This window comes from Chionomys nivalis, chromosome 6 (genome assembly GCF_950005125.1).
Source record: "Chionomys nivalis chromosome 6, mChiNiv1.1, whole genome shotgun sequence".
Classification (NCBI taxonomy): domain Eukaryota; kingdom Metazoa; phylum Chordata; class Mammalia; order Rodentia; family Cricetidae; genus Chionomys; species Chionomys nivalis.
The window spans coordinates 13,561,530-13,576,387 of record NC_080091.1 but is presented as its reverse complement, the minus strand read 5'-3'; the positions used below and the strand labels follow the sequence as shown (position 1 = coordinate 13,576,387).

General features: G+C 45.6%; 1 protein-coding gene and 1 pseudogene across 3 annotated transcripts in view; one reads left to right on the top strand and one right to left on the bottom strand.

Moving 5' to 3' along the window:
• Nucleotides 1-14,858, bottom strand: part of Sptbn1 (spectrin beta, non-erythrocytic 1) — a 169,624-nt gene that overhangs the window by 104,845 nt on the left and 49,921 nt on the right. The gene's annotated exons all lie outside the window — the stretch shown is intronic.
• LOC130875585 (40S ribosomal protein S16-like) lies at nucleotides 5,005-5,387 on the top strand (annotated as a pseudogene).

Here is a 14,858-nt window from a genome sequence, read left to right as displayed (position 1 = left end):
ACGCTTTACACTATCGTTTCCAGATTTGCCTTTCAATTTTTTTTTTCTTTTTTTAAGGCAAGGTTGAGCTCTGTAGCCCAGGCTGACCAGAAATCCAGTGGTCCTCCTGCTTCAGCCTCCCGCGCGCTCGGCCTACAAGTGTGAATCACTATTCCCAACTGCTACCATCAAGTTCCTGTGACAGGCAATCTCAGACAATGTCCCTGGAGTTTTTCCTTTCAGCAAACAGAAATACTATTATTAGAATCCTTCTTCCATTACTGCGTGGGTCCGGGAAGCAGACCCAAGTCACACCACCCTTCCACAACCTGCGACACCTCTCTACCTTGCTGCCTCCGGCCGGTTCTTACTGCCTTACCTTTTTGCCCTACCTACTCCATTAAGTAGTCACAGAGCCCATTCCCTTCGGCTTACCTCCCCCACCAGCAAAACCACAGTCAAAATCTTCCTTTAGAGGAAGACAAGATGACTCGGCAGGTAACAGTGAGGGCCTGCCTGATGACTTAGGTTCAACATCAGGGGCCCACATATGGGAGAGGGACAACCCCCACAAACTGTCCCCTGACCTCAATATATGTGCTCAATCATGTGTGTCTACGAGCGTGCGCGCACACACACCCCCTTCACACACACAAAGACACAGAAAGAGAAATTTAAAAAGCACAACTCTTTATTACTACAAAACAGTAACTCACAAAGCATGAAGCAAGTTACAAAAGACCCATGTTATATGAAGGCTAATAATCCTTCGCGGCCAGGCTGTCATATTTGTACTTTGGGATTAAGGATTTAGGAAAACTACAAGAAAAACTGAAAGAAAAGGTAAAGGTATTTCTCCACCGGTAGCAATTACTAGCTCTGCTCCTTGGAGTACGGAGTGTTCTCATTCTCCCGTCTTCCTCCCATGCCCTTCATACACACACAACAGAATCTGAAATACCAGAGCACCGCCAGCCTAACTAACCCTGCCCATTTCACCCTCTGTCTACCTCGTTCTACTGGTCGTGTCAGAACTGACCTCACTACCGCAAAGCAAAACAGTAAGTTACACTAGTAACAAGCACCAAGGTGCTGGGAAAAGAATGCAGTCTCCCGAGCCTTCTACCCTAACCGAACTGAGCCAAGTCATTTCTTATCGCACAGGCAAACCTTCCTTATATGGACAAAAGAACACCCCAGGCCAGAGGCCCCACCTTTGGCAAACAGGTGTTGCTAAGCTAGTGAATGTTTTACCAGCTGGCCAGAGACCTGGGCCCTCCCTCCAGGTACTCTGTAAAGAGAGAGGTCCGAGGAAAGCTAGACAGCCAGGCCTGCTCTTCTGACCTACACAGAGTAAGGGCAATGCGCACTGGTGGTCAGAGCTATGGGGACAGAGTTTTAGAGGGGCTTATGGGGCAGGAGAACGCACTGTTCCTGGGCAGCATAGTTTGAAAGCGAATGAGAAAGGGGGACATAAATCCGTCTGGTCCTGCCTGCAGGTATCCACACCCAAGGTAGCTTTTCCAGGAACTATAAAGGTGAAGAAACCACACTGAACAGGCACCGGGAAGGGTGGGGAGAAAGAACCAAGAGTGTGACCGGGCACAGGCCTTAGCATCAAAACAGGCCTCGGAGCAGCAGACCGCCCTGTCCACGAAGAGCTAAGGTTGACCCGTCCCAGCAGCCCTCCCCAGGCCAGTAAGCTTGGGAGATGCAAATACAGGCCCGCCAGCCAGCGACAGGCCAGCAAGGCGATGCACCGAGAGCAACAGTAAGCATCATCAAATAGATCTACACCTGGGTTGTCCTCACTGCTGGGAAATCTAAGCAGAGTGGTTTTCCCTACATAAACGCCCTATATTCCTATGTGATTTTCATGTTGTTCCTGGCCAAATCTGTCAACATGCGTCATGCTAATGAGAGTGCGGGTCGCCGGGACAGGGAGCATGCGCAGTATCTCCAGGACGCAGTCAGCTCTTCCTCCACCCGAGCTTCTGATGATTTCTCAGCGCGATAACACAGGCTCCTGCCCACAGGATTTTGCTCGGCAGACACTGAGTCCAGGGTCTAAATAATTCACGGATGGCCCTGTCCCTCAGGAGCAACAAGGCACGCCAGCTGCCTCTTTGGTGGAAGCCAGGCTCCAGGTTTCAATACTCTCAGGAACTTCTGAGACCCTCCTCTAGAAAATACCACAATCCTTTTCTCTTTATTCTCCCCTGTTTTAATCAAGGTAATTTCTTGCTAGTAACTTCCAGTGCACCTGCTTTGGACAGGTGCCCAAGCAAAGGAGCAGGAAGAAAGTGGTGTTCCCAAATAAGCTCCCTACTCAGGATGCCGGGACGACAGGGGCAAAGCAGCAAATACAGCTTGCCCTGCCTACTCAGCACCCTCGAACCGCCTCAAGCTCTCCCAGTCTGCCCCTGGTGCCCCTTCTCCTCTCAGTTTATAATGTAATGATCTTTGAGGAAGATCTGCAGACATATCATCTACAGCTCCCCCTCCTCCAGGAAGGCTTCCCCAGATTACACTAGCTGTGACTGTGATACCGGCTGGCTCCTTCTCAAGGAGCCTACACCGGAAGCCAGCCTCCCTTCTGGCACCTACCACCGTCTTAGATTATTACTATCTCTTCTTGTGTGCCAGTCTTGCCCACTTAGTTAAAACTCAGGAAGAGAAAAACAAGGATTTTACTATCAGCTTCTGACACCGGCTGTGTAACCACGAGCTGAATCCTTAGCTTGGCCTATACTCTTCCTAAAACCAAGAAATCTAAAAGAGAAGAATCTCAGGTCTCCTGGATATGGCGTTCTTAGAAATATATCTTGAGCTGCTTTGGGACACCTAAGCAGTTACTTAGAACCATGTAGCTCTTTCAGAAGCCTCAATAAGGGCAAGGTTTCATGGTGGGGCTAGCCCCACAGGGCACACTGCAGAGCCTGCTGTACCCTGTCTAATACGCATGTCTGAGCTAGCCCCATAGGGCACATTGCAGAGCCTGCTCTACCCTGTGTAATACGCAGGTCTGAGCTAGCCCCACACACTGTAGAGCCTGCTCTACCCTGTGTAACACGCAGGTCTGAGCTAGCCCATACACTGCAGAGCCTGCTCCCTGTTTAACACACAGGTCTGAGCTAGCCCACACACTGCAGAGTCTGCTCTACCCTGTGTAACACGCAGGTCCACACCTCAGTCCTTCACATTTAGAAGACAGGAGAACTCCTCAGGTGTCAGAAATTCCTTTTCAGTATCCACCTATCTAAGCCAATGGTCCTTAGCTACACGTTATAAAAGCGAGGTATGAAGCCATATGACAGAATAAGCGACTGGCATGCTGAAGGCTGCACAGCAGGCCTTCTGGCTCCTGCTGCCTCTTCAACAAGGCCAGGGCAAACAGAAAGTACAGAGGAAGGGGCGGGGACTTTGCACAGGAATCCAATCTGCAAAGTAGGCCCAGAACCTAAAATTCCAGAAAGCTCATCATAATCCTCTCTTCCGTTGACCTTCCAGAACCCAACAGCAGCACCAGAGCCAGCCAACCCATACTAAGTAGGAGAGAACGGATCACCTGTGTCCCTTTATGTTAAACTTGAACCAGCTCAAAGAGTTTCCATCTCCAGGGCATCCTCTGGGCCTAGTGAGAAGCATGGGTCCCCAACACTCCTACTGTTCAAAGACCCCTTCGATCAGTTTTCCCTGACATTTCCTGTACCGTTCTTAGCAAGTCCAGAGGGAGCTTATCATCCTTTTAGTTACCATCTACCCAGAAAAACATGATGTGAAACCCTAGTGATGCCTTTTTCTCTTCTACCCACCCATTTCTTTTTTTTTTTTTTTTTTTTTTTTTTTTTGATTTTTTCGAGACAGGGTTTCTCTGTAGCTTTTGGTTCCTGTCCTGGAACTAGCTCTTGGAGACCAGGCTGGCCTCGAACTCACAGAGATCCGCCTGCCTCTGCCTCCCGAGTGCTGGGATTAAAGGCGTGCGCCACCACCGCCCGGCCCCACCCATTTCTTTACTCAAGTCTCAAGTAGCCCAGGCTAGCCTCAAGCCTCTATGTAGCTGAAGATGATATGGATGTTCTGAACCTCCTATTTCCATCTCTGAGAGCTGAGATTACAGGCATGAGCAGCCATTTCCGGTTTATGCAATTCTGGAGATCCAACTTACACTTTGAGCATGTTAGGAAAGCACCAAATTACACCTAGTCTCCCCTTTGTTGTTGTTGCTGCTGTTTTTTGTCTGTGTAGCCCTGGCTGCCCTGGCATTCGCACTGTAGACCAGGCTGGCCTCGAACTCAGAGATCCGCCTGTCTCCGACTCCTGAGTGCTCTCTGTACCATCTTGCCTGGCCTTAAATCATCTTATAAAAGCTCCAGTAGAGGACATGCAGGAACCTGGAACTTATTTAAGTTAGTGGAGGAAGGTCAATGGTCCCAGCACATGAAAATATGAGGTTCTTCAAAACCTAAAAGCAGAACCACCATGTGGTATCCCATGTCTGGAAAAGAAAGCATGTCTCCAAAGTATTATTTACACCTCCCTGTTATTGTAACGTGACAAAGCAGTCAAGAGGTATGAGAAAACACAATATTGAGTCAATAGAAGAACAGATGAAACGTGGGTTGGGAGATAGTTCATGCTTACCAGGTGAGCATGGGGACCTCATTATTTTGATTAAAAAGCAAAGCTGTGGTGTATGCTTATAATTCTAGCACTGGGGGGATAGAGACAAATGGATCCCAATCAGCCTAGGTGCCAAGTTCCCAACCAATGAGAGACCTTATCTTAGACGAGAAGGTGGGCGGCACCTGAGGAATAACACCTGAAGAGTAACTTCTCCACACACACGTACACACGTGTGCACCCACAGTCATACACAACAAAAAGAAAAGAGGGTGAGTTACACACATGTGTGCACTAGGTTATTATTCTGCTTTAAAAAAATTAAATCTTGTCACAAGCTACCACATGGATGAACTTTGAAGTGTTATTCAAAAAGCCAGTCAAAACTAGGAAAATAGGCTCATGTTCGTACTCAAACCTACGCCATCCAAGGGTCCACTGCAGTCCTTGCAAGTCTATGCAAGAAGATAGCCACTGTCATGTGCACTGCAAACAGGGAAAAGGCTCATCAAGGCACACAGATGTCCCCTGGAGATAATGGAGTCACACGCGCTGCAGCACAAGTTACAGGAGCCCGTTCTGCTTCTGGGCAAGGAGCAATTTGTTGGTGTGAGTATCCAGGTCCTGGGCACGTGTGAAGGGTGGTGGTTTTGTGGCCCAAATTTATGTTATTCCATAGTCCATCTCCAAAGTCCTGGAAGCTTATTGCCAAAAATATGCGGGTGAAGACTCTAAGAAGGAGATCAAAGATATCCTCATCCAGTATGATTGGCCCCTGCTTGTAGGTGACCCCTGTCGCTGTGAATCCAGAAAGGTCAGAGGTCATGGTGCCCGTGCTCAACACCAGAAATACTACTGATAAGCCTATCTCAAGAAAGATCAGGGTTCACCCTTGTAATAAAAAAAAAAAAAAAAAGCCTAGAAAAGTACTGCTCCGCTTACATAAAACAGTGGTTCACCTCATGGAAACACAGAAGCTGGAGCGTGCCTGGAGCTGGGCAGAGTGGAAGTCGAGTATGACTGGCTAGTTGTCCCTCAGTTTCACAACATTGAAACGGTCCGGACACCTGTTCCATAACAGTGTGCATGCAGTTAATACAAAAGGTACACTTTCGGTCATTAGCTTTAAACACAATTAAAGAGTCTCAATAAAGACAGAGGGAAAACACACTGCCGGGCAGGGGATTGAGAATCACATGTTCCTCACGTGTGTTCCCAGAGCTGTCAGCCGATCCCTCTAAGTCCTGTTTTCCAACCTGAAGATATGAGAACTTTGCTGGGAATCCAGCCAAATCTCATTTTTATAACAAAAGGCCTCATAATTTAGTTATTGACTCCAAACTGCTTCCAAGCCTCATGCTTGCTTGGAGAGCTGCGAGTGAACCCCATTCGTCAGTCATAACTAGAGTTGGGCTGTGAGCTCTACAATGCCAGCCTTCATTAAAGTGCTCAAAACCTTCATCAGTCAGTATCTATGAGACTGACACCCAAAACACAAGAGACCAACTGATCCTTGAGCACAGCAGCTACCCATCATACTCAAGCAAATATATATATATATATTCATTCAACAGTGTAGTTGTGTGTGCATGAACAGAAAAGCTCGTGTGTGCACCGGATTACCGTGGCAGATGTTAGGTTAGCTTTCCTTACTCTGAAGGTTTTGTAACACCCCATCATCAACTTCTCTGAAATACTAAGACTTGCCCACCCAGATAAAGAATGCCGATATCCCATCCAAGTGGGTTCCTACGTAATTTGCTATTAGGGATAATTTTAGGGCATTAAAGGCTCATGAAGCAATGGCTCAAGACTCTTACTGATCAAAAAAAAATTATACTTGTAGTTTGCCTACTGAAGATTATGGAGGGGCAAATGACCAAAATCCTTACACAGGAAACAGGTCTGTAATTCCAAGTGATTACGATCAGTTCCACCAGTCCTTGTTAATGACACTTTACAACAGCCTGCACTTCTAACTCATCAAACAAAACATTAACAAGAAAAATTTCTAGGAGACTTGAGTACGACTCCTGGATCATTTCTCATTTCACCCTTCCGTCATCCAAGGTCAAAGGCTGCTACCACCGTCTGCCAATACACAACCCACTCCTCACCCATTGCACAGAAACCACTGCAAAAGAGGCCAAAATTCACCTTAGTGATAAAACAATCCCAGCTTGCTGACTCCTTAGGATATCTCATGCCACTGGATCATTTTCCGTGCTGGCATTTAACACCCAGGGTCTTGAACATGACGGGTAAACACTTTACGTCTACACACGGGCCCTCCATAGCTTCTAGTTCATACTGTCATGTTGTTTAAATGCTTGGTATAATAAATGTCTGCTGTTTTCTGAGAACCCTCTCCCCCTATAAACTGGTCTTGCATCTGGGCTTGACAGTCAGACACAAAAAGAAAACACACTGTGCTTCCTGACACACGCCCGAGAAGGGTTTTTATAAGGGCGACGGCGACAGATGTCACAAATGAGACACACAGGCTATCACAGAGTCTTTCTCATAAGTCTCTGAAATGAAGTAATTGTGCGGAGAGGAGCAAGGTCCCTCAGGAATTAAAGGTTGTCTGGATATCTGTGGAATATTAATACCAAGAAAGGCAATTTACAAGAGGGCTGGAAAAGGCAAGTCAAGGGCACCACAGGCTTCTCTCTGCCTCTAATTTATGTGATCAGTAACATATGCTGGGGCAAATTAAGGACCTGATGCAGAAAATCTCAACTGGAATATGTAAAATGAGGAATAATACCGCCCATCAAAGACTGCTATTAATACTACCGAACTGTTTACAATGCTCTCCAAGATGAACGAGATCCACAAATTTTAAGTATTATAAGTGATCTCCTGGGAATTTATTCATAGTCATTTTTTATCTTCCTCTGATGCCAAGCTACAGCTATCTCAACAGAGAGAAACCCACACCAACGGGTCAGCATGTTCCACAAGAGCTGGGCTGTTCGACTAGGATTTTTGTACACTCAGTATGTCCCTCTGTCCCTCTTCCTCCAACCACAGTCATTAGGCTGGGGGGAGGGGAAAAATCAATGTAGCAAAGTTTAAAGCATTTTGTTGCGCTTCTTCTTAGAAACGTTTTCTCTCAGATTGAGCAGCGTGCAGGATCACTATAAGTATAGCATGCAAACCTAAAACAGAGAAGGCCAAGTATAGAGATCATGCTAATTATTTTCAATAAAAATCAAAGCCAGGGGGCTGAAACACAGGTTGGTACGTATCTCTCAGTGGTAAAGCATGTGCAAGTCCCTGGGTTAGACCCCCAAAACTGCCAGGAAACAAATGTTTAAAAATCCCAAACCCAAAGGTCTTCTTCAGTGCGTTTTCCCACCTCCTGAAATAAGGATTGAGTCATAAATGCCCTCTGAACACCAAAGCAAACGAAGCCAAAGGTCATCAGTATTGTTCGGACACCGGAACTTGTGCCCTTCAAATGCTTTCAATGCCTTTAATCCCAATGCCTGGGAGGCAGAGGTAGGTATATCTCTGAGTTTAAGGCCAGCCTGGTCTACAGAGTAAGTTCCAGGACAGTCAGGGCTACACGGAGAAACCCTGTATCCGAAAAGAAAACCAAAACAAACAAAGATTTATTTTTAAGATGAAATGTGGTATGTTACTGGTAACCTTACACACACGGGTGCTATGTGCGTACACTAAGCCAGGCACCTTCCACAGTAATGTGACTTCTCACGATTGTCCCACAAGATACAGTTCTTGTCCTGTAGGAGAAACTTATCTACTCCTTCACAGCCAGAAATTGGCAGAGCAGAGATTTAATGGAGAAGCAGAACCCTGGGGCCACTCTCCCTTAGCAGAAGCCTTGAGATGAACAGTTCTGGATGCCTGCCAAACCCAGAAAGGTCTGGAAGCGTTGGCCCTAAGAGAAAATCCCAAGGGCACCTGCACAGTCAGACTGAGAATCTCTGAGTTTGTACCATTTCTGAAGGCTGCAGAGAGTATAGAGCAATGAGAAAATGGGTATAATGCTAAAACTGAAATAACAGGGAAGTAAGTATATCCAAATAGTGGTCTTTGTTGATTTATTTACCCTAACACCTCACAAAATCCTCTTGTGCTTCTAACACCTAGCATGCCTATAAACAGAACCAAGCTCCTGGTTCCCTTTCTCTCTCGTCCACTCTACAGCCCTTGCAGAGCAAGTCTGAGGGTCAAAACTCAGCAGTTGAAGACCTGTAGTTGACTGAGGAGTGGAGTGCCTCCCAATACTATTTCAGATTTGGAGGTGGGGTTTCTAAGGCTTATCTCCCCGTGGGGTAGAGGGTAGGGGCGCTTATCTCTAGATAGGGCTGCCTGCCAGGAGTTGGATTCGGTGCTGTGGTTGGTAAAATCAAAAGGAACTGTCTCCTGAAGGAGCACAACAGTGTCCTAAACGCCTCCCTCCCTTGGCCTCTCCTCTCTATCACTCTGAGATAGATGTCCGATCCCACCATCCCCAGGACATTGTGAGCGGTTCTCAGGTGAACTGTCAGGGGCTTCAGGCACTCTGGAATTGGGAACTTCAGGAAGGCCTTCTGTTACAAATGGGGCGGCTCCGAGCCTTCCATGTGCTGAGCTGAACCTCCCTTCTAGGATAAGCAGCAAGCTCTTTGACTTTTCTGTCCACTCCTACACATGACCCCCTTCCACTCCCTCTGCCTAATATCCCTTCCACGTGCTGGCACTGCCTCTCCTTTGTGAGGACAGAGCTCCTCTCAAGATGGCTGACCTTTCCAGCGCTAACCCGGTGCCTGGCACAAAGCAGACACCAAGTATTAGCACTTTCACCCCATTCACTTGTAAATGACTAAGCCAGTAAGACTCTGATTCACAACGCTAATTAAAACAACAAAACAAAACACTTAGCTGTACTTTAAGATGCACCTGTTAACATCTAATGACATTCATAAAATCTAATTATTTGACTAACACCGGCATTTTAAAAAGTAGAAAAGAAAAATATCACAGCAGTTCACGGAACACCAATAAACAGTGTTGTAAATGTGAAGTAGGTGCACACACACACACACACACACACAAATGCCTCCATTAAAAATACATTTATCTAGCAATGAAATTACTAATATAAATACACTTATTCCTGGCAATGTGATCAAAAAGTGATTCTTTCAAAATGGTGAAGCAGTTACTAACCAAATCAACTGTGATGCTCTGAAGTCTTCCATTTAGTTTATAGAACATTTTCCTCCACTGTAAAACTTAGCTTGAGTGTGCCAATTAAGATGGCTTCCTAAATGGGGGAACATTAAAAGCAAAAAACAAAACAAACAAAAAACCACCTACACTCGGGAATGCCTGAAGATTACAGCTGATTAAATTCGTCAAGAGAACTGCACACCTGTTAACACTGTAGTTGAGTTTTAGGTTTCACACTGATATCAGGTCATCCTTAAGCCCCTCCTCCCCTCCATCCTGTATTTCTTAAAGCAGTCTTGAATACCTCTACATTATTTACAAGCACCCACGCCAACACTGGCCTTCCTTTGGATGTCTGGAACCGGAGGATAGTTAAGTATGCTTAGGGGCCTGGCAGCAGGCAACTGGTTCTGGGTATAAACTTGTGTGTGTCGACAGTAGACATATAAAGAGCTAAGTGATTTGGTGTGGAAACTTATTTCTCCAAAATCAGTACCACAAACAGTTTCAGGACCCATGGCGCTATCACAGATATGTTCCCGAGTAGAGAATAAAACCTAACCACAGGGCAAAACTGACTAAGTTGCATACTGTTATTATTGTGGGCTTAGGAAAGTCACTATATTTTGTTGTTGTTGTTGTTTTTGTCAGTCACAAGAGGAAAAAGGCTTAATTTACACAGTAGCTAAAACAATGACCATACACTCTGCTTTGTTGTAGTTTACAACAGCCTGTAGCCAACTGCCTCTGGCTATTATACCAGAAGGAGACCCAGTTGTAATATTCCATCCCTGTCACGCTTGGCCACTATAGTCACCAAATGTCTTATGTCCTTGCCACAGTGGAGAATTACAAGAGGAAAACAGTGGCTACACTTGTAAGAATGAGCCCTTAAATTCTTAAACTCAAATCAGACCACGGAGATGCACACCTTTAATCTTAGCACTTGGGAGGGAGAGGCAGGCCAATCTCTGGGAGTTCCAAGGCTTCAGTCAGACTCCATCTCAAACTCTAACTGTTCACTTCTGATCAAGGCACTCTGAAAAGATGGGCACAGTGCTCCCTGAGTGAGCCCTCATTTCTTTTCAGGAAATATGGAAGGTAAAGAAGCAAATATGGGGAAGCTGCAAAAAGACAGGAACCTGAAGGAAGAAGGGTCAAAGGACTCTTCAGCTTTAACCCTTGTGATCCTCAAGAGCAAAAGCTAGGCACTTCTAACGGCAAAGAGGCAGAGGTCAACATTCAGCATATCTGATCTACAGTGTACTGGGCCATACCTGCTTATAGACACATGCTTCCAAGAGCATCTGCTGACCTCCCAGGAGACAGATCAGACACCGAAGGGATTCAACTCTAAGACAATAACTCTCTGACGGGGGAATGGTTAAACTCCAGGACTCTGACACCAAAGTGGGGTGGCTTAGACAATGCACATTGCTGCTTACAGTTCTCAGTGCTAGACGGGAGGGTCCCGGCACAGCTAGGTTCTTGGTGAAAGCCTCCTCCCTGGGTTTACAAATCTCCTCTCATATTTTCAGAGGACAGATAAAAAGGCCATGTATCACGGACACTAGTCCCAACCTTGAGGCTCTTCCCTCGCAGTGTGATCACCTCCCAGTCTCACCTTTTAGCACAGTCATATTGGGAACCAGGGTTTCAGCCAACAACATGAAGAGGAATGCAGATTCAGTACGTATCCTTTTTAATATTATACATGGAAAATCCTCAAAGATTTGCATCAACTTTGCCTTTGGTTTACTTTTGGGAGGGGTAGATGGTTGGTCTTTTTAAGACAGGGTGTCATTATATAGTCCTAACTAGCCCAGGAACTCACTATGAAGACCTGACTGGCCTCAGACTTGCTGAGTCCTCCTGCCTCAGCCTCCACAGTGCTGGAGATTACAGGTGTATACAACGATGCCTAGTTTGCACATGACTTTTAAAAGAATTCTCTTCACCAAGTGGAGTGGGAAAGGGTCCGAGGAAGAATACACTTGTCCCCTTCTGAATGCTCAGTTTTCTTTTTCTTCAGTGCATGCATTCATAATGGACAATGCACACTAATTATTTTATAATGCATTTTAATGTTCTCAGATACCTAGAATTAGCTCTCTGATAGCTGTGGTAGTTAGAAAGAAAATGGCCCCCAAAGGAAATGGTGCTATGAGGAAGTGTGGCCTCGTTGGAGGTGTGTGTGGGGGGTTCGGGGTCTCTTTTGTTCAAGCTTCCCTCAGTGTGACTTTCAATCAACTTCCTGTTGCCTGTCTATGAGACATAAAGACTCTCAACTCCAGCACCAAGTCTGCCTGCATGCTGCAATGCTCCCTTCCCTGGTGAGAGTGGACTGAACTCTGAAACTGTAAGCAAGCCCCCACAATTAAATATTTCCTTTATAAGAGTTGTATCTCTTCACAGTAATATAAAAACCTTAATCAAAACAATAGGTTTCACAAAAGTGATGGGGAAAGTTTTCACAAATGATGCAATAGCTGGTGTCTCTGATGAGGAGTGAGTACTCAGTTTGTCACTAAATAACTAACTGCACTGGACTTACATGAGGCGCTAAAGGAATGCTAAAAAAAGTTATCCATTGCCACTGTCTCCAAGAAGTGACTCATCAGCTAGAGAAAATACAGATGGAACTACCTGGAGCACATACGGAAACTAGTAATGCATAGGGTACCTGACACAGATTAACAAACACCAAAGAGTTTTATCCAAGAGAAAAGTTCAGCATGTGCCACACAGGAAAATGGCTTTGGTCCATGGTCCTGGGGCTCAGACTGGAGCCCAGGGAGAACAGCGGGGTTTCTAAAGCCTTACAGGGTAGTCTAATGTAGTGAGAGAGGAGCTGAGCTCTGACAAAGGTTCCAGTGTTGCCTGGACTCCAGTTCATGTGCTTTCTTGAGATGGCTATGGAATCACCTTGTAGCCAAAAGAGCAGTCTCACATACATACTCGAGAAATTTACAGTCTGTGGGAAGTTACACCTGGATGGCAGAATCCTCACCATATCCATCCAACAGCAGTATCAGCGCCTGATTATGTCACTATTTTAGACTTCTGAGAATTCACAGGCTTTCAGCAGAGAAGTCAGATTGAAGAGCTTAACAAATTCCCTTGGACATTAACTAATGAGAAAGAAGTGGATGCCTTTTGCCACCAGAGGATGACCAGACTTGAATTCAGGTTCTCAGAAGGTACAGCAACACTTTTACAAAGTTGTTCATATTCACTGCTTGATAGTTTGGTTCCTTTTTTTTTCTTTCTTTTTTTCCTCTCTAGACAAGGGTTTTCTTTGCAGCGCTGGTGACCTGGCATTCAATATAAAGCCCATGCTGGCCTTATATGTATAGAAATACTCAGGCTTTAGCTCTACAAGGGTTGGGATTGCAAGTATGCATTGCCACACCTGGTACCCACTGTTCAATTTATTTATTTATTTATTTTTAAGAGGGACAGGCTGCTGCTGTGGAATAATCTTCTGTACATGTAACACCAGTAATAAAAGCCAAGAGACAGATATTGGGGTTCAACCTGAATATCAGAAAAGCAAAGCAGCCAGTCACTGCTCTTACCTCTACCTCAGAATAAAATGGGGCTAGATCCTGTCTCCACAAATCCTCAAACTCCACACAGTTCCTGTCTCTTCCCCCCTTATATTCCTCTCTTTGCTCAGCCGCATCACTCCTGTCTCCACCTCTCTAGTGCTGGGATTAAAGGCACATGATCCCAAGTGTTGGGATCACCATTGTGTGAGCTCTGTTTTCCTTTTAGACAGATTCAATCTGGTGTAGCCTAGAGTGGCCTTGAACCAACAGAGATCTATCTGCTCTGTCCTCCGAGTCCTAGGATTAAAGGTGTGTGCCAAGGCTGCCTGGCCTGTATGGCTGACTAGTATGGCTGCTTTGCTCTCTGATCTTCAGGCAAACTTTATTTATTAAAATACAAATAACAGCCTCCCTCCACAACAGCACTAGCGCTTCTGGTTAGAATTGGAAAAAAAAAAAGGGGGCAAAATGGAAGGGATGAACGATGAAGCCCAGCAGATGTCAGCCAGGTTTCCTGCGATCTGGAAGATCCCTCCAGGGGGTAGAGGCAGAAACCACTCTCAGAAGACTGAAAAGCAAGATGCAGGCATGGTAACCCTTAGTTTACCTTAGTTTCTCTTGTTCTGGGGCCAGTTTGCACCTTGCTTCCTGCCATATTGTGCATTTTGTTCTTTCCCTGACCAGGTAGAACACGTCTTTTCTCCTTAGAAAGGCTAACGGCTGGGGAACACGGCTACACTTTCCATGACACACCAGCCACACCTACAGTCAGATGGCTGGGTAACACAGGCTACACTCTCTACGACACACCACCACACCTACAGTCTGACAGCTGGGTAACATGGCTACACTCTCTATGACAAACCAACCACACCTACACTCTGATGGCTAGGTAACATGGGTACACTCTCTACAACACACCACCACACCTACAGTCTGACGGCTGGGTAACACATCTCTACAAATGCCTTTTTTCTACTTTTCATTTTATTTATTTTGGTTGCTTGAGACAGGGTTTCTCTGTGAAGTCCTGGCTGTCTTGGGACTCGCTCTGTAGACCAGGGTGGTCTTGAACTCACAGAGATCCACCTGCCTTTGTCTCCTGAGTACGCCACCACCACCTGGCTTAATTTATTTTTTAACTCGGAGGAAGGGCTTATACACACAGTGCAGCATGACGTGGCGGTCAAAGGAAAACTGCTGTGACTCAGTTCTCTCTCCACACCATGTGGGTCCTGGGGATCAAACTTGGGTCTCAAGCTAAATCTGTAAGTCTCCAACTGGCCATGCCTGGTATAAAAAGTTATCTGGGCCAACTTCAATACCACACCCAACCTTACAGAAATTTGTTCTCAAAGAAACCATGCTATTGAGTCAATAAAGTCATAAATATAATTTGCACTGAAGTTTATTTTTTTTTAAAGTTAGACAAGAAGTTGAATCTACAATGCACTGAAGTCAGATGTGAGCCAAGTTATGAAGGAACAGTTACTATGTAGAAAGCTCCAACAGATGAAT